Consider the following 24,890-nt stretch of genomic DNA (forward strand, 5'->3'; position numbering starts at 1 on the left):
TTTTCCCCCAAGCAAAAAATTTCAGATTGTTTTTACAAAATAACAACTTTATTGATGAGATTTAATGAAATATCAAAAAGTTGACACTTCAGTGATTCTTAGTATAGTCACAGCCATGCTTCCACCCCACTCTCAAATTTCAGAACAATTTTCATCACCCCCAAAAGAAAATTTTTATCCATTACCAGCCTCTCTACCACCACCATCACACCTCCCCCCCAGCCTTCGAAACTACTAATCTACTTTCTGTCCCTATGGCAGTGATTTTCAACCAGTGTACCATAAGAGGATCCTAGGTATGCCATGAAAATTTTTCAGATCATTAATTAAATTAATTTTGAAAGAAGTTCAAAGCACAGTAAGTATAATAATCTTTTCTTAAATCTTTTTATTGATCAACACAATTTAAGTGTGCCGTGTTAAGTTTAACTACAGGTTCAAGTGTGCTCTGATTTAAAAATGGCGGGAAAACACTGCTCTGTGCATTTGCCTGTTCTGGACATTTTGGTAAACGGAACCATACAACGTGTGGCCTGTCACACCTGGTCTCTTCCACTCCGTGTGTTTTCAGGTTTCACCCCTGCTGCAGCATCTATCAGCACTCCGCTCCTTGTTTACGGCTGAATAACCCATTGTATGGCTACAGCACAATTTTGTTGATCTACTCACCAGCCGGTGCACATTTGGGTGGTTTCCTCCAGGTTGCTTATTTATGGTAAGAAACAAAAGACTAGGAAACCGAGGGAACCAGAGTTCCGCTGTGAACTCTAGCTAAACCACAGATTAACAAACCCAATTGCTGTTACCTATAGTTATACCCAGTTCTTCTACACCGTCCTGCTCCTGGGGAATATTAGTGGATGTGGCAGCTGTGGTAACACAGAATTACAAGAATCTTTTCTGATACTATCAATGAGGAAAGAAGGGCTAAAGGAATTAAAACGGAACTGAGTAATGTCCACCAACAGGTAAGCAAACAGTGTGGCACACCAATACAACGCTACTCAGAACCAGAGGGATCAACGGTTGATGCATGTGACACGGATCTTCTCAGGACAATTACGCGGGGCTGGGGTGAGGGCAAGATCACCACAGGCACAAGAAAACATCTGCATGGACACCTTCATTACAATGACTGTGGTGATGGTTTCATGGTGTATGCAGTCAAAATTTATCACATCAAACACTTTAAATTCCCGTCATTTATTGTATGTCAATTACACCTCAATAAAGCTGCAAGAAGTAATATTTTAAAAAGTGAATATATCCAAACTCATCAGATCACATTCAATACATATGTGCAGTTTTTTTGTGTTGTTTTGTTTTGTTGTTGTTGCAGTTTTTGGCCGGGGCTGGTCTGAACCCACCACCTCTGGTATATGGGGCCGGTGCCCTACTCCTTGAGCCATAGGCGCTGCACTGTATCAATTATACTTTGTTACAGCTGTTTTTAAAAAGTGCATACCTCCTAAAAAAAAAAAAAGTATTTGCACAACGGATGTTTGGAAAACACTGCCTTCATTTTGCATATATGGTTCCAGTTCATTTTGTAGAAAGTCCAATCATTCTCATTTTATACATGAGGAAGCTTGAGGCTGAAATAGTTCAGGAATAGGCCAAGGTCACAGTCAGCATTATGCTGAGATCTCTTAGTCCCTGCTCTGTTCTCCAGCCATCTTGCCTGTCCTCCTGCTCCTACTACAGACCCAACCCTTCCCAGCATTTCCCAAGTCAAGGAATCTTCTTGCCCCCAGGAGAGGCTCACCTTTAGGGTGGAATTCCACATTTACTTTTCCTGTGCTTATCATGTTATGCTTCTATAAATTACTTCTCCAATTAAGGGGATTCATCTGATTCAGCTGATCTATTTGGATCTGAGTGGTTAATCTAGATGAGATCAAGGCAAGTAATTTTGATTGCTGGTCAAAGGAATGAAAATAATTCACCTGCTATTAAAAGCAAGCTGGACAGAACCAAGATTTGGCTACTCAGCCCATGAGCCAGGCATTGCCCTCCTGTGGGATAATAGTCACCCCTCCGATAATGGGGGGCCCAGGAATGTGGGCTCTCTAACGTCGCTCCATGCTCACCTCCTCTCGGCAGCAAACTTGAACGCCAAGTCACGGCTGCCAGCCCAGCATAGGGGTGGCTTCCTCACTCTGGGTACCACCTGCCGATCACCCCCCACCACATAAACCACTGAACTCTCCCCAATGCGGTATACCATTGTATTTGAAGATAGGCTACGGTCTCGAAATTAAGACCATAATAATTAAGTAAAATTAATGAATATATGAAACTTGATGAAAGAATGTTTTTTGTAAGATAGCTAGCTATATTTGGGGTGTAGGGGAAATGTTGCATTTCTTTCATGCAAGACTTTCCTGATGAGGGTGGTGGATACTGTGCAGGGGATCCACCACTTGCCCCTCCAAATCCATTCTCCACCCTGCACCACCTGGCTCTACCTATCCCCATGAGACTAACACCCCCGGCTCTGCGGCTGGCCTCCTGCTGAGTGCCCTCCAGGCAGGCTTGACCAATGCGGAGAGAGCATGAGCAAGAAATAGGAGGGCGAGGGAGGGTCAGTTGTGGGCATCTGTTTCCCGGGCTCCCCCACCGCAGGGCTGTAATAATCTGGCTCTCCCCCTTTCCCCGAGGCCATAGCTCTGCTCTGGAGGGCCCTGGAGGAGCTCTGTTCCTCAACTCTCAGGCCCAAACGTGGTGAAGGAGCCCTGGAGAGCAGCGCTCCCCTCTGCGGCCCCCCTCATCCTGTCCACACCCGCATAAGCATTCTTCCTATTGAGGGTGCCAGCTGTTTCCAACACAGCAGACATTTCCTGAGGACTAAGAGTGCATCTTAATCAGACTATGAATTTGTCCCAAGTCCCCTGTTGATATGAAATGCTGACACTCTCTGGCTTGGTGCCCAGGCCAAGATGAACAATGGCTAGGTGAGGTGTGGAATAGACACTTCAACCTCACACCACCATGCACTAGCAGTTGCACAACGTGAATGCACATTCACACGCCCTGAGGAGAACAGTGGAGGTGGCAGACACGCTCCACAGACGTTAAGATGGGGAAACGCAAACATCTCTGGGTCCGTATGTCTTGCTTCAGAGCACATCCCCCTGGTGCGTGAAACCACTTTGCATGTGGTATGCCACTTAGGTCAAAGCTTTAAGACACGTTGAGCGGTTCTAATTATCAAAAATAAAGAAAGATGTTTGTTACAATAAAAACTGCTGAAATGGCAAATCTGAGATTGCAGAGAGATACCATCTGTTTTCCCTCATTGCGAGGTATGTATCACATACAGTGAAAAATGCTATAAAAGTGATGTTTCTTGAGTCATGAATAAGTTATAATCTCAAGTAGCTTGTGATTGCTTATAGGTAATATCAAAGATGTAAGTTCACTAAGGAAAAGAAGCCTCTTGATCCTACGTAAGCCCCAAACTACTAACCTCTTAGCCCTAGAATCACCTCAATGGTGTCATTCACAAACAAAGAGTAACTACAGCAGCTACTTCGAGGTTTCTTTTCTTTAGTTATTTTTCCTTTGATGAAGCCAACATGTCATGGGCATAAGCCTGTGAAGCTAGTTTAAGGGACAGCACTGAAATGTTAGAATATTAGCATGACGCTTTATTGTTTTTGCTTGGTGTGTGCTACTGTTTGTGTGCATATTTGTTCTAGAACAGGGCAGAAGATAGAAAAGAGAAACCCACCGTATTATCCTGAGCTAGCATGGAAAAACCTACCCTTGTCTTCATCAGGGATATTAGAACAGTTGAAGGGAGATCTCGAAAGGAAATCTGGGGCTCTCTGGAAGTTTTCATTTCCTTCTGGATAATGTCAGGCTGCTCTTAGCTCTCACTTCTTATTTTCCAGACAAGCAGTAATTTCGTTCATTTAATCTTTTTCCAACTTAGTGTGACATATGAATGACACCACCTTACATTGGTGCCATTATTTCATAATGTACAAAGCGCTTTCCTAGCCCTTATCTCAACGGATGATTTCACTAGTTCAGATACAGTCGGGAAGAATACTCTCACACCTGTTTTATAGAGGAGGAAACTAAGGCCTGGAGATACAAGGGAGACTCTCTTAGTAACAACTTGAATTAAATTAGGCAGAAAATGGAAATGTGTTGGCTCACATCCACTGGATTTGTGGGCTCCAACTGTTAATGGTCTCTCCTCCGTTCTCTCCCTCCCTCTCTCTCCTCTGTCCACTGGACTTCATCCCCTCAGCAGACTGAAACGTGGGCTCACATGATTCTGACTGCCTTAAAACCAGAAAGGATGGCCCCTCTCCTTCCTCTGCATGAGCTGGAAAATTCCAGAGGAAGCACCTACTGGTTCCTGCCAGTTGCGTACCCACCCTCAGAGCCAACCCCTGGGGACTGGGGACGAATCTAGGGCTTCCTCAGCTTGGGTCGAGTTCCAAGACCCTCAGCCAAGGCTAACCCAACAGACAGACAAAACAAGAACAGAATAGCCACTGAGGAGACTGAGAAGAGAGCCATCCACCTGGTTGGAATGGACAGTCCTCAGTAACTTGCCCGAGGGGCAGGATCAGGACAACCACCGGGTCTTGACAGATACCCCAGCCAGCCCAGGTGCTTCTCAGCCTTTCGCCACAGGGGCTCGGCAGGTGCACCCTGCTTCTCTGTCCTCACAGCTGGCAGCGGGGCCTGCTAGGCTGAAACTCGGTCAACACTCGATTTAGTCATGATCCTGTCACTGGTCAGCTGTGTGACCACAGCCAAGTTACTTAACGTAACCTCTGGGACCCACAGCTTCCTCCTTTGTAAACAACTCCTGCATCACAGGATCATCAAGGGTATAAAAGAAGATAATGTCCTCCAGAGACTGTGAAAATCATCAGAGAAGTGCATCAGGCTTATCACACAAGTTCTGCCAGTAAATGTTACGAAGGCTAAAATTACACATTAACATTCTTCCTCTGTCCTTCTCGCCAGCACTGCCCTCGCTACCAGCATCGCTTTTGGCTCTGACATTTTCACTCTTTCAATTTCAAAAGGCACATTTCAAAAAGAAGCATCAAATAGTGTCTCAAAATTCAAAACTTAGCTCAGAAGAGACGCTCACCAACAGATGGCTCAAAGGCACCACTCACCTTTCCCGTACAGATTAACCCGGAGATGGAAAATTTCTGGAACATACTCAAGAAACTACCACCAGTGGTCACCTCCAGAGGGTGAAGCTAGAAGTTGATGGGACAGAAACTTTTATTTTTCATTTATACCTGTCTCTATGATTTGAATTTTAAGACTTTCACATATATTCCTTTCATAATAAAAGAAACTAATTTAAAAAATTAAAAGTATGGTTACTGCAGAAAAGGAATATAGCATATACCTAGTCTAGTAGTTGGCACATAAAAAGCTTTTAATAAATTCCTGTTTATTGATTGAACTAGACATTTCTAGTTACCACTTAATCAGAAAAGTAAAGTCGAGTTTATGGACATAGAATTCAGTTTCCTCTTGGCGAACATATTCCATGAATCGAGTGATAAGGACTGTGCATTACCACCTGCTGAGGATATGGTTTTAAACTCTTACAAATTCATCATCTAAAAATGAAACCTACCCCCTTGATTCCCAGTTATAAAACACAGTACATGTGGCTACCTGTCTCAACACTTACTGTCCTCATAAGCACACCTCCTTACTAACATCTTCTAGGAACCACACCATTTGACAGCTAAGGATTTGCATATTTTCTAAGAAATTAAAAGTTACACGGCAGCATATGCCAAAGCTAAAAGAGAGTTTTAAATAGTATTTTTAAAATGATGCAACAGCAATGAAGTTTGGGTGCTGTGCACCAGTTAAGTGCTATAGTGGTTGCCTAGATACATCTCTGTAGAAAGGTTAAAACCATTGCCTCTAAATCTAGAAGAAATTTAAAGCCCTAAAGCTTCATAATTAAAGAATTGTTTATGAACCCCTATGCAGCCATCCCTTGAAACGAGTCTCTATCAGGTAATAGCCTTTTGGGATGTCTTAAGGAGATATTTTAACAAAAAACATTTCTATACATGACATTTGTTACCTGTTCACATTTCATTACGATTAGCACCTCTGGACTCTATTTTATCATTACCAATTACAGTCTCTGGGGGGAAGGACGGTACTTGGTGCATCACAAGTGGGTTCTGTTAAAATAGCTACGAGGCTGAAACAGAACTAGGCTATTACAAAACTTTCCAGCCTCGTTGATACTGTTTGTATCCCCTGATAGGTAGAAGAAAGTCCAGTGTTTTGAATCTTTTAACTTAAAAAACAAGTTTTTATTGTGATCAGCCTTGAAGAATATAGGACAGTCTGTAATTCAGGGATAGAAACTACACATCTTAAGAATAAACAACTAATGTCTCAACTCCCAGCGATGTTCCTCTTTCACCCTTTTGAGAGTTTCCTCAATTAGTTCTGCCTTGTGGATACTTTTAATCCAAATAGCTTCTCCTAGTAATGGAACAGAACAGAACAACAGTGTGATCTAGAGATTTAATATGAACTTATTAAAATGGATACGGACTTCTTCCAGAAATTCAAGGTAGGGAGAAGCAGTCGTTTTTTTTTTTCCACTTGAATTTCAATCATCGTTTTTTTTTTTAAGTGACATAAAACTAACATATAAAATTAACCACTAACCATTTTAAAGTGTACAGTTCAATAGCACGTCCACAGTGTCACACAACTGTCACCTCTGCCTGGTTCCAAGATATTCCTCTTACCCACCAGGGAAAACTTAGAAAAGTAATCATTTTGTTCTCTGATTTAGATTTACTCTCTAATTTCTCTTTGGAAAAGAATAAAAGAATCTGAGTTTAAATTATAGGATAAGGATCTGATCTGTTGTCATTTCTCTGGAACTTGTCGATTCACAAAAATCAGTGGAGGTTTGAAGCAGAAATGAAGCCAGTCTTAGGAAAACGCAACCAAGAATTAAAAATCCTAGAGAAAAGGAACCCAAAAAGAGACTGAGGAGACAGATCAAAATCAATCACACCCCTCCTGGGGACCTCTTCTTGTCAGGAAGCCAGATCCCACCTCCATGACTGACAGTGGTGAATCGTTTTTTTTGAGGGGGAAGAAAAAAAAGACTTGGAAGAAAACTCCTTGGATTTACCAACTAGGAAAGTTTGGAAGACAGGAAATGATTAAATATATTTAAAAAACAAAACCCTGCCAGCTCTTGAAAGTCAAATGCTTATTCTGGGGAAGCTAATTTATTGCTCTTTCAAGTACAATTACAGTTCCCTTTGCTTAGTTCTAATGATTTAGAGAATAAATGTCTCCAAATAAAAGCCACAGCAACGTGAGGTAGGAGGCCCTGGGGCCTTCCGTGTTCCTACTTCCTGGGTCTGACTCTGCAGTGGATGACATGCAGCGGGGCGCTGCGGAAGCTGGGAGGAAAGGCTGAACAGGCCTCATACTCAGATGCAGCAACTTGACATTGGGTAAGAAGCTCTTGCTCCACAGCTAGCGGGTGGGGCACAGGGAGCAGAATAGGTCTCCCAGGCATTATCCACTGAGTCCCCTTTCCTCAGGCTCTCAAGGGGGTCTTCCCAATACGTATTTCTTCTTCCAGAAGAGATGCTCTCTTAGGAGGGAAAAGCTCAATTTTGTTATACAAAAGGCAAGATCAGAGCTCACAGAGCCCTGCCCTGCGCTGGCAAACTTTTTTTTTAACTTCCATACACACTGACATGCTGGAAAAGATGCAGCCAGGTCCCGTGGCCACCTCAGTATCAAAGTCATAAAAGCGTCCGTCATCAGAGGCACCGTGCGGGCACCCGCTGGTCCCAGAGGAGAACTGAAAGGGGCAGCTGTATCTCCTGACCTCCTGAATGCAGCCGTTTCTCTCATTTCTGAGTCCTATGATGGGTTTTGGTGGTGGTGGTGGGTTTTTGCGGGGTGAGGAGCAGCACTTTTTAAAGCTGGTTTGGAGAAAAATGTCTGCATGCGTATAGATGCACTTATCCCTATTTTCAACTCAAACCTTGGGATTCATCTGTATTATTTCGTCTAATCAAAATTTATGTTTTAACAAGTCATCAGCATGAGACCTACTTTCCACTGGAGCCGTTTGTTAGATATCTGGGGGGAGCACCTATCCTGATTTGCCAGGATTCTCCCACTTTTAGAACCGGAAGTCCTGAGTCCCCGGAAACCCCTTGACCTTGGGCAAGTCAGGACAGTCACAGATCTGCATTGCTGAAGTGTCTAGAAGTGAATCGAAAATGCTGGAAAATTTAAAATCTCCACCAAAGATTTCTAGCCATGTTCTACTTCAGAGAAGATTTTCAAAGGGGTTTCTTACTTTGTGAAGATGATCTAACTAATATATGGAGAAGATTACAACCATACCTCGAAATTGGCTATAACAAACACCACTACAGTGAAGTTCTGAAATATTGTTATTTCCCCTCCAATTTCCACATTTTATAGCCTAATAACACAGTAATATGACAGGCAAACATAACATAAAATAAAAAAATCTCACATTTCTTTGGTTCTATTCAAAGATCCTTGGAACCTGTGCCCTGTGGGCAAACACCCCAGAGTCAGGAATAGGCAAAAGCCACACTTTCTCTAGAGGGCACATCTACAGTACCAGAAATTCTGGCCAAGAGAGGGGGCACTGGACTTCAACCTGTCCACCTGATCCAATGCCGAGCCCTCCAAGCAAACCAAAAGCCTCAGGACCTGGACCTAGCAAATGAGAATGGCGCAGCTGAGACAAAATTGGCTGCATCCACCTCAGAACCCTCAATATGCTGGTCCTATCTCTGCTACCTGAAGCATTTCTTCATAAAGAATTCATTTCCTCTACTTTATAGTAGGCAAAATAATAGGCTTTGAATACATCCATGTCCTAACCTTTGGAACCTGCAGATATATAACAAATAAAGGGACTTGGAAGATGTGATTGAATTAAAGGCCCTGTGATGGGGAGAGTAGCCTGGTTTATCCAGATGTGTCCAATCTTATCCCACGGTCCTTAAAAATCTGAGAACCTTTTCTGGCTGAGTTCAGAGTTGGAAGGAGAAGCGACTGTGATAGGATGACCCACAGAAATGTGGCGTTTCAGGCTTTGAAGAGGGAGGAAAGGGCCTATAGAAGCTGTAAAAGGCAAGGATATAGGGCGGCGCCTGTAGCTCAGTGAGTAGGGCGCCGGCCCCATATACCGAGGGTGGCGGGTTCAAACCCAGCCCTGGCCAAACTGCAACAAAAAAATAGCCGGGCGTAGTGGCGGGCGCCTGTAGTCCCAGCTACTAGGGAGGCTGAGGCAAGAGAATCGCGTAAGCCCAAGAGTTGGAGGTTGCTGTGAGCCGTGTGACGCCACGGCGCTCTACCCAGGGCCATAAAGTGAGACTCTGTCTCCACAAAAAAAAAAAGGCAAGGATATGAATCCCTCCAAAGGCTCCCAGGAAAGAATGCAGCCGTATTGATACTTTGCTTTTAGCACAGCGAGACTACTACAGATCTGACAATAAATGTGTGTTGTTTTAAGCTGCTGAGTTTGTAATAACTTGTCATAGCAGCAATAGGAAACTAATACAACTTTCATCACTGCTGCTTCTCATTTGTAGGATGCCTCAATAGTATTTTGCTTCAAATCTCAATATTTGACCATTACCAAGTGTTTAATTTTCTTCTCTGCATATACTTAATAAATTTAGCACTGCACACAGACCAAGGGCACGTATGCTCAAAATCCCTCTGACAGTATAAACAATATTTCCTTTTACTTGTCTGCTCTGTTCAGTTTCTTTCTTTCATTTGTTATTATGGAGACTACCTACATAAAGAGGCACGAAGCTTAGCTGAAACCAGTGACTTTGTATGAAGGAAAAATGCTTTTAGGTGAGAGTGGAAAATGCCAAACACCCTCTTTAAGGCTGTGTGCTGAGACAGGGTGAATCCCAGTGCCTCCCTATGGTGTCTGAATGTTGTAGCAGCTGGAAGATGCCACTGGCCTTTTGTGAGCCAAGAACAGGGACACCCAAGAGCAAGAGGAAGAACTGTCCCAGCAATCCCCATTGAAAACTCTGTTCGGAGTGATCTGCAGAGTTCAAGTACATTTACTCGTGTGATAGAAATTGACACAAGCACTAGACAAAGAACGTCCGAGGCCTGCAAGACAGTCTTGGTCATTAGTGGTCACCTGAAAGATGTTAGGTCCTTAAATCCAGAGGAGCCTGATCATAGGGTAGGAGAAGTTCTGTAGCACATAGTCTTAAGCACACACACACAAAAAGCTTCTAATAAGCTCCAGGCCAGAGAGTCTCAGCCCTGGCTTCAAACTAGAATCACCGGGGAGCTTTTGGACCATCCTGCAGACGTCAGGCTCCTCGTCCGGGGATCCGATTCAGGGGTCTGGGTGGGGCATTTGCATCAGTGTTTCTAAACACTTCCCTGGACACGCGGCTGGGCACCCAGGACCCTGCTCTGCCCAGTGGGAGCAGCCTGCTAGACACACCCACATGGGTGTGGCCACTCTACAGATTTGAATTGGTTTTTCTTTCCCTGTGTCTATCACCCAGTTACCACCCCTGCCCCATCTAGTCTTCCAGAAGAGAGATCCCGGAGGTATTCTAGGCATCTTCCCCTCACTTACTTCTCACCTTTAGTCAGCAATGCCATCCATTGTCCCAATGCAGCCCAGCACCTCCAGACCTACTAGTGTCCCTTCTTTGTTTCTGCACTTGACCCAGATGCCGGAGGAGTCATCCCCTCCAAGCAAGCTCTGACCGTGCCTTTCTGCTTCCCTGCCCAGCCAGTGAACCCAAGTCCTAAGCACAGCCCTCAGGGTCCCTCCGAGCTTTGCCAGCCTTCCATCTCTGCAGGCTGCGGCTTCCTAGCCACACCCTGACCACTGGAAATCTCAAAGGCTCCTGGAATGCCGTGCCTCTGTGGGCCTGTGTGTCCTGTCACATGTGATTCCTTATTACTGGAATGCCTGTGCCTGCTTCTCTGACTGGTGCCACCTCACACCACAGCTCAAATGCCCCTTTGCCCATCAGCTACTCACCAACATCCCCAAGTCAACCCTCTCCTCCCACCACCACCACCCTCTGCTCCCTCTGATTGACATCAACCATGACTTCCTCACAAGCTGAGCTCCTCTGAGCAGCTCCAGGGCAGGCCTTGTGTGTCTCCACACAGATATTTCTAGCCTCTGGGTCCACTCTGTTGTTTACTGATGCAATGGTTTTACTGAATGTGCATCAAGTGTCAGACTCTGCACCAGATGTGGGGGCAAACGGTTAGCAAGCCAGATACTACTACAGTCCTCAGAGGGAGGTGAGTCTCTGGATGAGAATTTATGATAAAATGGGAAGATGCGTCAGAGGGTTGGCTGTTTTGTTCTGTGTTTTATATTCCCAGTATGTTGAAAGTGAAGAAATGTCAAAAACGGGTGTCACAATTGTGGCCAACTCTCACAGTGTACCCTTTACAGTTCAGGTTGTCTGATGCAGGTCACCTCTTCACTCTGACAGATCGCCTCATTTGGAGATATCCAAAGTCCAAATTTGAGGCCCTCACACAAGTGAGCTGAGGAAAGCTGTCCCTCTTAGCCTGAGGAAGGTCTGAGACCCGGTCAGAGCCAGCCATTTGCAGAATCAATCAGTGGACAAGTGACTAGCATCAGTAAACTAAGTAAGGCGAGGAGTAGCTTTTATTTGCTCTTTACCATCTTGCTGTAGCCACTAAACAGTCCCATAAACAATTAAAAACCCAATAATCAAATTCAAGGAGCTGCCGTGTCATCCTGTAGGGAATGAGGAGAAGCGGGTGGAGGAGAAGACGGAACTGCCCCCGGGTGATGATCATTGAGGCTGGGTGATGAGGGTGTGGGAGCTCATGCTATTATTCTCTCTACATTGGTACGTGCTTCAAGTTTTTCAGGACGAGGTTATGTTTTAAAACTGGCAGGGTCGGGGTGGTGGGGACCAAGTCACTGATGACCAAGTCACTGTGTATCCTGGTTTCAAGGTTGGTCACCGTGGGGGCAAACGCAGCCTCACCTGTCTCCGGATTGTGGTGACCTTTCAACTCTATAACCTGATTCCGATGGCTTTAGCTCGTCTGCAACCTAAGTGAGCTTCTTCAAGAAGAAACCCTGACAGCATTAGATTGACCTTTTGTTGGTACAGTTGTTGCTGCTATGAAAGTCCTTACCCATGTTTACAACCAATCTGTTAAAGACAGCATTCAGCCCTCTCTGCCCTAATCTGCGCTGAGGTTTCATCTTGCACAGGCTGTACCCTCAGCATCTGCAACCCACACGAATCTTGTCCACAGGGACACATTTTGTTAAGGCAGTGACCTCAAATCCTCTCCAACTCAGAATCTTAGAAGAAAAAATGGAAAAATTGGGGTGAAAATTCGACCTTACCTATCATTAAGGAGAACCATCTTTTTTCTTTATATCCTTTAGGGACGTCAATATTGGTAAAGGTGCAACGACTATTTCTTCTCAATAAAACATCACATGTTAAGCGTGTTCATCTGTGAGACCACTTATTTTCTTTCCTCTTGAAGTTCTGGTTAGAATCAAGAGGACTCCAGAAGAAAATATTTCAGAATTCTTACCTCTTTAGTTCCCAAAGCCTGAGGCTCACTGGCAGATCTGGCTGTTGAGAAAGCAGAGGGGAAAATGATTTCTTAAAAGGAGAAATAGCCTGACACCCAAGAGCAGGATGACCAGAATAACCTAACCGGTTCTGTAACTAGGGCCAGTGGTAAAGAGTGTTGTCACAAGGGTGAGGTGGGGGGCATCTCCAGGCTTATGATTTGGAGCCTAGAAACATTCTGTTAACGATTTGTCTTTTAAGAAATGGATTGGAGAAATAGGTGTCCCTTTTTTGTGAAATTCCTTGTACTGCAAGAAAACATGAAAACACAGAGGGCCCTTTGAGAACAGAGGGAAAGCAGAGTTCTTGGTGAGAGACGGTTGAATAAGAACAAGCTTTCCTCCTGATCTAACCTGATTTGCTCCTAGCAGAACAAAAATGACCTGCTCCAAGTGTCAGGGACAGAATTAGAGCACATATGATCTGTGTGCATCTGGCCCTTGAAGAGGCGGGAAAGAAAAGTTAGTAGGTGTGAGAGGTCTGTAACATCCAAACATCTGCAGGGTGCTTGGAAGCAGAAATTGGCAGGTACAGTGGCTCATGCCTGTAATCACAGCACTTTGGGAGGCCGAGGCAGGAGGCTCTCTTGAGGCCAGGAGTTCAAGAACAGCAATATAACAAGACTGTTTCTCTACGAAAAAGTAAAAATTTTTCCAGGCATGGTTGCACACACCTATAATCCCAGCTACTTAGGAGGATCCTGGAGCTCAGGAGCTCAAGACTGCAGTGAGCTCGGATCATGCCACTGTCTGCACTCCACCCTGAGCAACAAATTGAGACCATCCTTTAAAAAAAAAAATAAAGTAGAAAGACATCAACGCCCTGACCCACCAATGCCCTCTGTGGATGCTGAGCAGAATTGGCCTAATTATGTTTCGTGCCTGGTGTGGTCCATATCTAAGAAAGTTCTTATGTAGAGGAGATTTTCATTCCCGAAAAGCTACGGAGCACCCAACTCAAAAGGAACCGCTAACGTGTCAAGGAACATGTCACCATTCAAAGTTTAAAGTGTCCTAGAACAAAGAGATATCTCACACCTGGAGTACCATAACTAAGGGTGCAACCAACTCAAGTCCACCTCGAGTCCCAGGACAAAGCGCACATCAGCGCCTCTCTCCTCACGGGAGACTGGTGTGTGCTGCCACCTCAACCAACCAGTGATGTTCCCAGACCGCTGCAAGTGGCTGTGTGTTTTTAAATGACTAACGTTATTAGAAAACTAATTTCTCATGATTAAATGACAGCGAAAAGGAAAAAAAAAAAAGCCAAGGACAAAACCAATCTATTTTCAGAGAATGAGCCCTAGGGCTAACATGGACTAGATGGGCCTTGCACCATGAGGCTGTTCTGGGTGCTGTGAGTCCAGCACTGTCACACATCATTGGAGACAGCATACAGAAATTGGTACAACCTCTCTAGAAAGCAGTTTGGCACTACGGACCACCTCCCTCCACTGACTACCTCCTTAAACGGACCTAATTTTCATAGACCAGACATGCACCACGTGTATGTATCCGCACAGCAGGCCTAGTTCCCTCTGGTGACCACCTTTGTGGGCTGACTGGTTTATTACAGTCCGTTGGTGGGTGCCTCATGGACATTCTACTGTATTAATCAAGAGACTCAAACGTGCCCTCCCTCATTGTTTTAGTGGTGCCGTGCCTTGACTTTAATCACAAAAAACCCAAATTGTAGACAAAGAATGATTTACGAAGATGTCAGAAATGGTGTAAATACCACTAGTGCAGCCTACAAAGTAAAACAGAAACTCCCCCGATAGAACTTCAGCACAACAAATGCAAAAGCTTGAACTGATCAGAAGCCTGCACATAACATGAAAAGAGAAGAAAAAACACTAAACATGGTGGGACCTTGACTAATTTTCCAATATATATTTTCTTAGACATATTTTTTCTAATGTATATTTTCAACGTTTTAATATTTATTTTTCTAATACACCCCATCTGTGTCACATACGCTATATGGTGCATACACACAATATTGTCTAGTATACATGATACCTGATACCGTTTTTCATATTTCTTTCTAGAAAAAGACCGGAAGAAAATACATCAGATTGTAAATAGCATATTAGCTCTGTTTTACAGCATAATGGAGGTGGCAGAAATTGCTAGATATGCCTCAAATATCTGTTCTCCCCGTCTGTCATGCTTTTAGTAGAATGCTAAGCTAGGACACAGGCATCAAGAATAGGCACTTTTCCAGCCTCCTTTGCTGCTAGATATGTGGCTACATGACCAAGTTCAATGGGATAACATTTGATATGATACACACAGTGGGTCAGGCCCTCCCCTTCCAACTTTCTCCTTTCCTGTTAGTCATAGGGGAGCCCTCATGGCAAGCTACCCTAGTCAGTGAAACTCATGATAGAAACGACAGAACTACAGGACAGAAGGAACCTGGGTCCCTCCATGACCCATAGGACAGGGCCACCTCACCAGTCCTGGGCCACCCACCTCTGCATTGTCAGCCACTATGAAATCAGGTCTCTGTTACACGCACTTTAACTACGACCTTAATTAATGGACAGGGCTGTTCTTATTTTTTATTTATCATTTTCAATATTTTCCAGATTTTCAATAATTGGTATGGATTATTCAATCATCAGGAAAAAATCAGGTTAATCTTTATTTACTAATGTTAAAAAAAATTAAGCACAGAATGAAGTTGGGGCAACATATGCATTTTTTCCAGACATAAAAGGAAAAATGAATTCTGTAGCTTAAAAGTAGTTACTCCATCATAAGCCGGGCACCCATCACACACAACAAACACAGCCTCTGAGTTTGCACAACACTTTAATCACACCTCATGGCATTTTTTTCCAAGCCTGTTGAAAAATAGTTTTAATAAGGAAAAGTTGTTTTAACCCTAAATAAAATAAAATCTGTTTTAAAATCTGGTTGAGATATACTCTAAACAACAAACCTTTAGTCCATACGTTATAATTATCCATTGAGCAGACGACCCAGGCTTCCTACAGTAGATGTAGAAACAGTTTTAAAAACAGACTTATAAATACACTCCTGCCTGTAAGGATGGTGTTTGTTCTTCACATAGAATCCTAATGGATCACTCCTACATCCCACTGGCCCAAGAGCTACCAAGTGTGTGCTCTGATTTCATTTTCCCCTGGGGTAGGTAACAGATCTGCAGAGCTCACACAACCTCCCTGGCCTGCTCTGTGTTGGGGACGTCATTACAAGATGACTGTCCAGAGAAAGGAGTCAGTCCCTGAAACAGAGAAAAAGCACCTGGTCTACTTGGAAATCTGATCCAAAACAATGGCCTCATTAAAACTGGTCTCTAACCACATTAGAATAACACACCGAGGCCCGCTTAAATCCACAGTCATGTTCTGCCAGTGGCCTGGCTGTCAGAGGACCGTTACAGCCCTGTGCCCAGCCCAGGTGACAATCCACAACATTGAACGGAAGAGACTCACATGTAATCATTTAGCAGGTAGAGAAGCCAGCCACCCTCCCCTGTCTTCCCACGAGACACCAAATGGTGCCTTCGCCCCTGCGAACCACAGTGCCCACCCCTAGCTGGGCTAACTTACATTCTTACAAAGGCAAGACGCCGGAGTTTCTTCACTTCCCTCTCAAAGGACTGTGCCAGTGTATCCTCAGGGCTCCCCTTAGCTCTCTCCTGCGGCAGGCAAACCGAACCTGATAGTCAAAGCTCTGAATTCCCAGCTTCTCTCCCCTCTTCCCTTGGCTGGAACAAACGCAAGCCAATTCGACAGGCCTAATTACCATGGTAACAACATGCACCGTGATTATGAGTGTGTTTGTTTTTTAAAATGACTCACAGATTGTTCCCCTAGAAGCCCCAGACACACAGGTTTCTGGCTGGTTTATAAAAGCCATCTAAAGTTTTCTTGCGAATTCCCTGTGCCTATTAGCATAACCAGTACCTACCTGAAAGAGAGCCCTTCCTCTTAAGGGTAAAAATACCCTCTTGGTTCCTTGCACACTCCAAGATTTAATCAATTTAAATGAAATTAATTTGAGTTTGTACACTGGAGATAATTAATCTGTTCCTAATTTAAATAATTAAGGTATTTCATAATGTAGTTTTAGAGACCCAAATGGGTGAAATAAAATATGTAGTAGAAAATGTCAAATGAAATAGCCTAAATCTGTGGGTTTCCTCTCTATATGAATGTTCCATAAATGTGAGCCTCATACCAAGATATTTTTAAACCAATACCCAAAATAAAGAATTTATTTTTAAAATGCAAACATGAAAGGGTCCAGACATTTGGGGTAACTGTGGACCACTTCCGTTCACTTACTCAGTAACTATTATTTAAGACCTGTTTCCAAACTACCTGGAGTGTCCAACAGGGCGTGGGGAGGACGATTCTCTCCCTGGAGATAAACACCATCACAGCTCCTTGCAGCACCTTCTCTCAGAAAGTTCCTTTGTTTCACACGGTGCCCTTCTGGGTAAAGCTCTCAGCAAGAGGGAAGTTACCCAACAACTTTATCAGGCTTGAGATTCGGGGTCCTGACTTTGGTATCAGAGTTGACTCCTCCACCCTACCCCCAAAAAATCTTCCCAAAACATATGTTGTTAATTTGGGCATGTTGATTTCCTTTGTGTTAAATGGGAAAAAATCTTTGTTTAAAAGAAATTTCACATTAACCTGAAATAATGAAAATAAAAAAATAAAAGAAATTTCGATGGGCATTAGTGCAAACCTGAGACAGACATGTAACCATCCCAGGGAACTGGACTTCTTTGGAAGACTCTTTACTTCCAGGTCTGGGAACCTATGATTACTCTAGGGCGGTAACAATCACTTCTGCAGAATTCGGTAAGAATCCATTGGATAGAAAAAATATACCCTGCTGCAGACTTGTGGTAACAATAGCAATTATGCTGATAATAGTCATGCTTCCGGAATAATCACTATAATTCAAGCACCATGTAAATAAACATTTTACATGAATTATACTCGTAATTTTCCTTTGACAATGTTGTGACTTAGGTATCACCATCCTTTCTCATTTTACAGATGAGGAAACTGAGCCATAAAAAGTTTAAGCAACTTGCCCAAGTGATTCTTTTAACTACGATATCTCTGCTGTGTACTATGTCTTAGAATATTATTTTTCTACACGATGGTCTTTTAGGATTATTTTAAGACACATAATAAGAAACCAGTTGGACCTCTTTTTTTTTGCCTAGTAATTTTCACATTTTCTGAAATTGTTCTTATTTTGATTTAAAAAGTGGTAGAGCTATTTAATATGAACTTTTTTCCCAAAGGAAAAAAATAATTAAGCTGTTAATGAAATGGTTTAATACCCACACCCAACAGCTTTCTCTAAACACAACCGTAACTCATGAGGTTTAAGAAAACGGCAAAGGATTGTTTCTTCCAAAAAAAAAAAAATCTGTAAGATGACAAATCTTTTTCCTATTTAATTTTTTTCTTATATGGTTCCACACAGACCAGACAAATATTCTTTTTAAACAGAGCTCTGTTGGCAAAGCCTAGAAATTAACTTACTTTCCTGTTTAAAAATGCAAATCTAAGAGTAGGAGGCACGCAATCATTTATTACAGGAGAAGCATTCCTACGATCAATGCTCAGTCTGCTATGATGAAAACGCACAGAAATGCACCTACGAGACAAGCAGTCACAACACTGTGTCTGCAATCCCACTGACACTTCCCCTCCCACTAGTGCTGCCTTACATCTGCAGCCTCTGAAACACAACACCAAGGCAAAACGCAGGAACCCTGAAGAAATGCAAGCACAATGGACCTGCAGGCATTGCCTCCAGAGCTGGACAGTAGAAACCTGTCTTCTAAATACAGTAGAACCTCTGTAAGGTGACCACCCAAGGGACTTTAACTGGTCAACACACGGAGGTGGTCAACCAGACCTGCTGTACTGATATGCACACGTGGTGCACATCTGGTCCATGAAAATTAAGTCAACTTAAAGAGGTGGTCAGTATAGGGACCTGGTCAGCTAGGGAGATTCTACTGTAATTTACAATTGGAAATTCCAGGCCAGACACGATGGATCACACCTGTAATCCTAGCACTCTAAGAGGCCGAGGTGGGTGGATTACTTGAGCTCAGGAGTTCAAGACCAGCCTGAGCAAAAGCAAGACCCCATCTCTACTAAAAATAGAAAGAAAAAAAAAAAAACTGAGGCAAGAGGATATCTTGAGCCCAAGAGTTGGAGGTTACTATGAGCTATGACGCAACGGCACTCTACCCAGGGCAATAGCTTGAGACAGTTTCAAAAAAAAAAAAAAAAAAAAAAAAGAAAAGAAATTCCAGAGATTATTCATTCTTCTCTTTACAGTTGCTATAAACAACACAATACATGTCTGAGAGAAAACAAGGTTTTCATTTAAGTTCAACAGACATGCATAGAACCCTTGGCGTCTCTAGCTCATTACATAGCCCAGGGTAGATTTTTACGTAGACTGACTTGATCTAAATGACCAGTCAGGAAATCTCAATTTAATTATATATGTATATATATATATTTTTTTTAATTAAATGCTCATTCCTAGTGCCTTATAAGACCTGAAATATTTCCTTCTGGAATATTTTGTTTAGAAGGTTATCCTCTGTGTTACTTCAGCCATTCCATTTTCCTCCAGAATTCTGCCTCTGGCCTATCTAGATCATTTACCAACAAAACAATTTTTTTATTTGCATGTATGTTTGTTTTTCTCAAAGAAAACTGAATGGAAACTCTGTTCAATTCAATCACTCAATTCTGTTGTGTGATTTGGGTAAGACAATTCATCTTTTTAGCCCTAAGATCTTCACTTACATCATGGGAATCATGGTGGTGGACCCTGTTGACTGCCTACCTGCTAACCATGACCCTTTCTTCCTTGCTAATAGAACCAGACCCTTTTTTTCTGGGATCTGGTGACCATGTTCTTCCCAAAAAGGAAGGCTTCAGGAGGAAATTCTCAAGGTAGCCAATCCCAGTGGTTCTGTCTGCCAAGTCACTAATACAGAGGGTGCTAAAAAATGTATACACATTTTAAGACAGGGAAAACTGTATTAACATCGTAATACTCAAGTCATATTTGACTTCTGCAATTGTAAGAGATGTAAGATACGATATGCAAGATAACAAATGTTATTGGTACGTGGGGAGTAGATTAGACGAACGCTGTCCTCATCTCGGAAGGTTACTTTTAAAACTAGCTGAAAACAGTGACGTGTATAAAGCATCCAGGGCACACTGAATGCTCAGCAAACGCTGGTTCTCAACTTGATTCTTGAAACATGGATCTTCACTCATTCCAATGAATTAGCGCTTTAATGTATGATTTTAATGACTCCTCTGTGAGGGTCTCCCTCATTCCCCCAAACAGAATTGAGGGCAGAAGTCATTGCCTCTCTTCTCTTCATCTGAAAGATAATATCAAGTATGTCAGGTCATTTTAAACAATAAGAATAGTGTTTAACTCACACAATAAGCACGGTGGTGCTGACTGCAGTGTAGAAAAAGATAATCAAATCAAGTCACCTTCCTGAACATCGATTTACATTAAATAAAATCCACGGAGACAATGGAGCAGCCAAACGTTCTGAAGCTAGGGTTTAAGTGAAAAGCTGTTTCTATGAAGACAAGACAAGACAAGACATCACAACCTGTTTGGACATTACAGCCCATGTGTGTGAAGGCCGCCTCGTCTCTGGGCCTTCACTCCTCCTCACTTCAAAGAGCCACCTGCACCTTCTGCTCCCAGAGATCGTCACATGGCCGCTCCAACCATTACTTAGGTCTCAACTCAGATCTGTCCCCTCTTCAGAGAGGCCCTCAGGGAGCAGCCAGGGGAAGTGAACTCCCCAACTGCCACCAGGGGCACCGTCTCTGTCGTTCCCCACTTCTGTTTTCATCCTCCACGGGGCTCCACTACTTGGCAGTTCCTTCTACGGTAACTCGTTTCTGTCCGCAGGTTCCAATCCCAGCTTCTTCTGATTTAATTAGGCCGGGCGAGACGGGGACACAGATATTTCCTCAAAGTGCCCCTTAGTGGTTCCTCATGTGCAGCTAGCTCTACAAACCTCTGGCTTGTGGGTTTTCTGGGTCTCTCCCAACACTGGAATGTAAGTTCCAAGAAAACAAAGAAGTGGGTTATTCTGTCCATTCCAGTGTCCCCAGAGCAGGCGGAGCGCTGTGGACATTCAGTTACAGCTGTGGGCAGACTGACTAACCATCCTCTGTGGCTTCCCCCACAGTCTGTGAGCTGTTAGAAGACAAGTGCTCGGTCCAGCCCTCTCTGCATCAAAGAAATGAGTCACTCAAGAAAGTTCACTAAATAAATGATAAACAACTTGCATCCGTGGTAGAAGGAAGACGAAGGTGAAGCAGATGTGACTGCTGTGCTCCAAGGATTTTGTGATATGGTCAAAAGAAATAAAGCTATGCAGATTGCTGTTAAACACCCCAGAGTGAGCTGGATGCTGTGATGAAGGACCAAAGATTTCAGAGGCAGCAAGGACTGTTTCTAGGGGGGAGGAGCGGGAAGAAAGCCAGAAAGGCAGTGTGAAAGAGGCAGACTTGACCTGAACCTCACAGGACAGATGAATTCGGCTTTTTAGAAGATCAAGATAGGGGGTGAAGTGTGAAAGGGGAAGCAGGAAAGTTATTCCAAGGAGAGAGGAAAACACAACCAGCGGTGCAGCTGGAGGACAGGAGGGCCTGAACTAAGACGCCGGCTGCTGACATGGAGGGGGGCAGAGGGCAGCCCAGGCCCGGGTATTTTTCCATCCACAACGTGAAGTGCTGCTACGCAACTCACTGCAACCAGGGTTGCGTGGGAGGGAAATAGTGAAATGGAGTGTACGTAACTAAGGGGTTGAGAAAACGGGGTGTCATGAGCCGTCATGAAGTCAGGTAAGGAGGTGGTTTGCAGGCACGGGAAACGCTGGGTGAGTGTGGATTTGGACAGGTGAGTTTCAGTTTCGGATGGGATGTTCCGATGAATTTGCAGACAAGCTACGGGAGTGTGTGAGATACGGGGGCGGGGGGGTGGAGGTGGGGGGTGGGGGGGGTGAATGCTATTTGGGACTGACCCACACAATGACAATGAATGAAATCACAGGAAAGGACTTAATTAAGGGAGAGGGAGAAATTAAGTGCCCAAAGAGTGGGATTTTGAGCATACCAGTAGGTAGGGAGCAGGATACAAGTTGGAGAAGAGGTTAGTACAGGCTCCAAAAGTCAAGGACGAGCTCTGTTGGCAGCAGATCTGTCTCATTCGTTTTTACTCACGTTATGTGTGTATGGAAAAACTAAGCAAGTTCACAGGCAAAGAGGAAAAGGGCCATAAGACGAAACTAAGTATGTAGTTTCTGAGTATGTAGTGTCAGAGCACAATCCCTTAGAACAGTGGTTCTCAACCTGTGGGTCATGACTGTATTAAAGGACCATGGCATTAGGAAGGTTGAGAACCACTGCCTTAGAAAATAAAAGGGAATGGGATGGATAGTCCCAGTAGAGGGTGTACTCCTGGCTTAGAGGGAAGTCTAGGATAATTTCATTCATTTCAGAATGAATGATGCTATGGTCTGAGTGTTTGTGCTCCCTCCCCATTCATATGTTGGAACCTGGTTCCCAGTGCAAAGGTATGATGATGGGGCGTCTTCGGGCGGTGATTAGGTCGTGAGCGTAGAGCCCTCGTGAATGGTTTTAGTGCCTTTATAAAGGAGGCTTGACGGAGTGGGCTGCCCCTGCCCACCTCCTGCCCCACATAAGGACCCAAGAAGGCTCCATCCATGAGAAGAAGCCCTTATAGACATCAAAGCTGCCAGAATTTGACCTTGGGCTATCCAACCTCTAGAACTGTAAGAAATAAATTGCTGTTGTGTATGAGTACCTAGTCCATGGTAACTTGTTACAGCAGTTCAAAGAGATGAAGACAGAAAGGAATTCTGAGGTGGGAAGGAATGAGGCTGGGGAAACCTGTGACATGGGCCCTCTCAAAAAAAGAGACAGTGAGGTCACTTCTACTGAAGAAAGGGAATGGGGAGCTGGGCTGAACAGCTTCCACCCAAAAGGCACAAAGTGAAAAGTGAAATGAAAAAGATGAAAAGTATTTTTGAAGAATAGCACCACCCCCGCTGAGATGCAGTGAATTTGGAGCAGAGCCAGTCAGCTCAGTCTCCAGCCCTCCCCTCAGCTCCCACCTCTAATGCTGGGACCCAGGGAGGAGGATAGGGAGAACCTCACCCCACAACCAGGCTGATGGGGACAGGCAGCAAGGGGTCAACAGACTAGTCTGGTTTTCCATTAAGGCATGACTGCTTACACATATTTAAAAGGGCTGATCCCATCTTATCTCAAACCTTGGCACATAGTGGTACCACTTCTAAGAAACATACGATCACTGAAGTTTGAGAAGTGAGTTCCCTCTTTTTCCACATTTAATAAAGTCCTCCAGGGATTGCCTAAACACCAACTCCTGTTAGATAAACTTGTTTTCTTTGCTGTAAGAATTTTTAGGAACCATGTAGCTCTCTAATACTCTTACCTAAAAATCTGAGTCTCCGTTCCATAGGTCCATCTTTAACACTTGAATGCGTGCACCATATTTACGTGGAGTATCAGATTTAAATACTCCCCTCTTTTTAAAAAACAAAATATTTAGTCTTAAGTATTTTAAAAGTGGCAAAGTATTAAGACTTTGCTCTAATATGGAGGGAAGAAAGATGGAGTTTGAATTGGGGGTGGGCTACTCATCAGCTGTGCAACTTCCAATTCCAGGCCTTGTCACCCTCCAGCCTGGAGGGGTTGGGATGGCCTACATTGCTCCCACGTCATTTTCAGCCCTTCCATTCTATCACGTCCCAGGCCGGAGACTCTTTTTTATCATTATTATCATTAATTAACAAATAATAATTATATATTTATGGGGTACAATGTAATGTTTTGTCATGTATATATTATGGATTGACCAAAGGAGTCTAATCAGCATATCCAGCACCCTGGGGTGGAACGGGGAAGCCAAGTTCCATAGGCCTGTCCTGCCCAGATCTAGTGAAGCTGGGCCCCTGGATTCTCCCAGTAATTTTAGAATGAATAGATGTGCAAATTAAATAAAGTTGGGAGTCATTATTGACAATCTCTCTCCCAACACAGACACAGAGTAAGTTACAGAAAGTTAACATTCATCATTTTGGGGAGATCTTCAACCACTGAAGGTCAAAGTCTGCACCTGCACCCACTGCTCACATGTCGCTGCTGCTCAGGACAGACTCCCTGATCTTTCTGCCCAGCTTTCCCCAGCGCTGGCCAGGCCCTGCCTCACTGGTTTAAGGAATAGGTGTGAAACCTGTAGTGGAAAATGAAACAGAGGAATTCTTTATTTTTAAAAGTAAAACTTAGATTAGACTCCCATTCCCTTAGAAGCTGGTCTCAGAAGCCCATTGTGTTGTTTAACTACGGCAGCCTCTCTCCATCACCGAGGGCTCAGGAACACTTAGTATTTTAGTCTTTCCTCCATTTTCTGACTCTGCCGCCTTTGGAGCATCTTTCTCATCCTGAGAAGTTTCAGCTCTTACCTGGGGAACAGAGAGGCACTGCGGTAACACCTCCCCACGCTTCCTTGGGAGTCACCTGGCCCAAGGCTCAACCGGCAGGGTCATTTGTGTGGCTGCTGGTAAATGTACCATATCATACCGTAAATTCTGTATTGACTTGATATTAACATTGTAATACACTAATTAAAAGCAAATTAAAACAAATAAAGACAAACTTCGGTCACTGTAAAAGGAAAAAAAAAGGGTTTGCATTTCACTAGCAGGCTCTTGACATCACCAGTCAGCAAGAGCTACACGTATTTTCTCACTTTGACTTTACGCTACTTTTGAGAGAAGTACTTTTGGGGGCAGGGATAGTTCTGCTGGACACAGGAGATTAAATACTAACACTATAATCGCGAGCTAATGACACATTATGTTAAGAGATCCCACCACCTTAAAATATCTCAATAATAAACTGATTAAAAATTGGCAAAGAACTTGAATAGACATTTCTCCAAAGAAGATAGACAAGTGACAATAAGCACAAGAAAAGATGCTCAGTATCACCAATTGCTGGGGACGTGCATATCAAAACCACTGCGAGACACCATTTCATATCCTTTAGGACGGTATTATCAAAAACAAACAGGCAAACAG

At 43.7% G+C, this 24,890-nt stretch overlaps 1 protein-coding gene across 2 annotated transcripts in view; it reads right to left on the reverse strand.

Moving 5' to 3' along the window:
• GNG2 (G protein subunit gamma 2) overlaps positions 1–24,890 on the reverse strand; it is a 106,882-nt gene that overhangs the window by 78,303 nt on the left and 3,689 nt on the right. Inside the window, exon 2 of one of the 2 annotated variants that reach the window (XM_053594483.1) lies at positions 12,646–12,686. The exons of the other annotated variant lie outside the window; for it this stretch is intronic. The gene's annotated coding sequence lies outside the window, so the exon portion shown is untranslated. The remainder of the gene's footprint in view (positions 1–12,645; positions 12,687–24,890) is intronic. 2 annotated transcript variants of the gene reach the window in all.

This window comes from Nycticebus coucang, chromosome 6 (genome assembly GCF_027406575.1).
Source record: "Nycticebus coucang isolate mNycCou1 chromosome 6, mNycCou1.pri, whole genome shotgun sequence".
Classification (NCBI taxonomy): domain Eukaryota; kingdom Metazoa; phylum Chordata; class Mammalia; order Primates; family Lorisidae; genus Nycticebus; species Nycticebus coucang.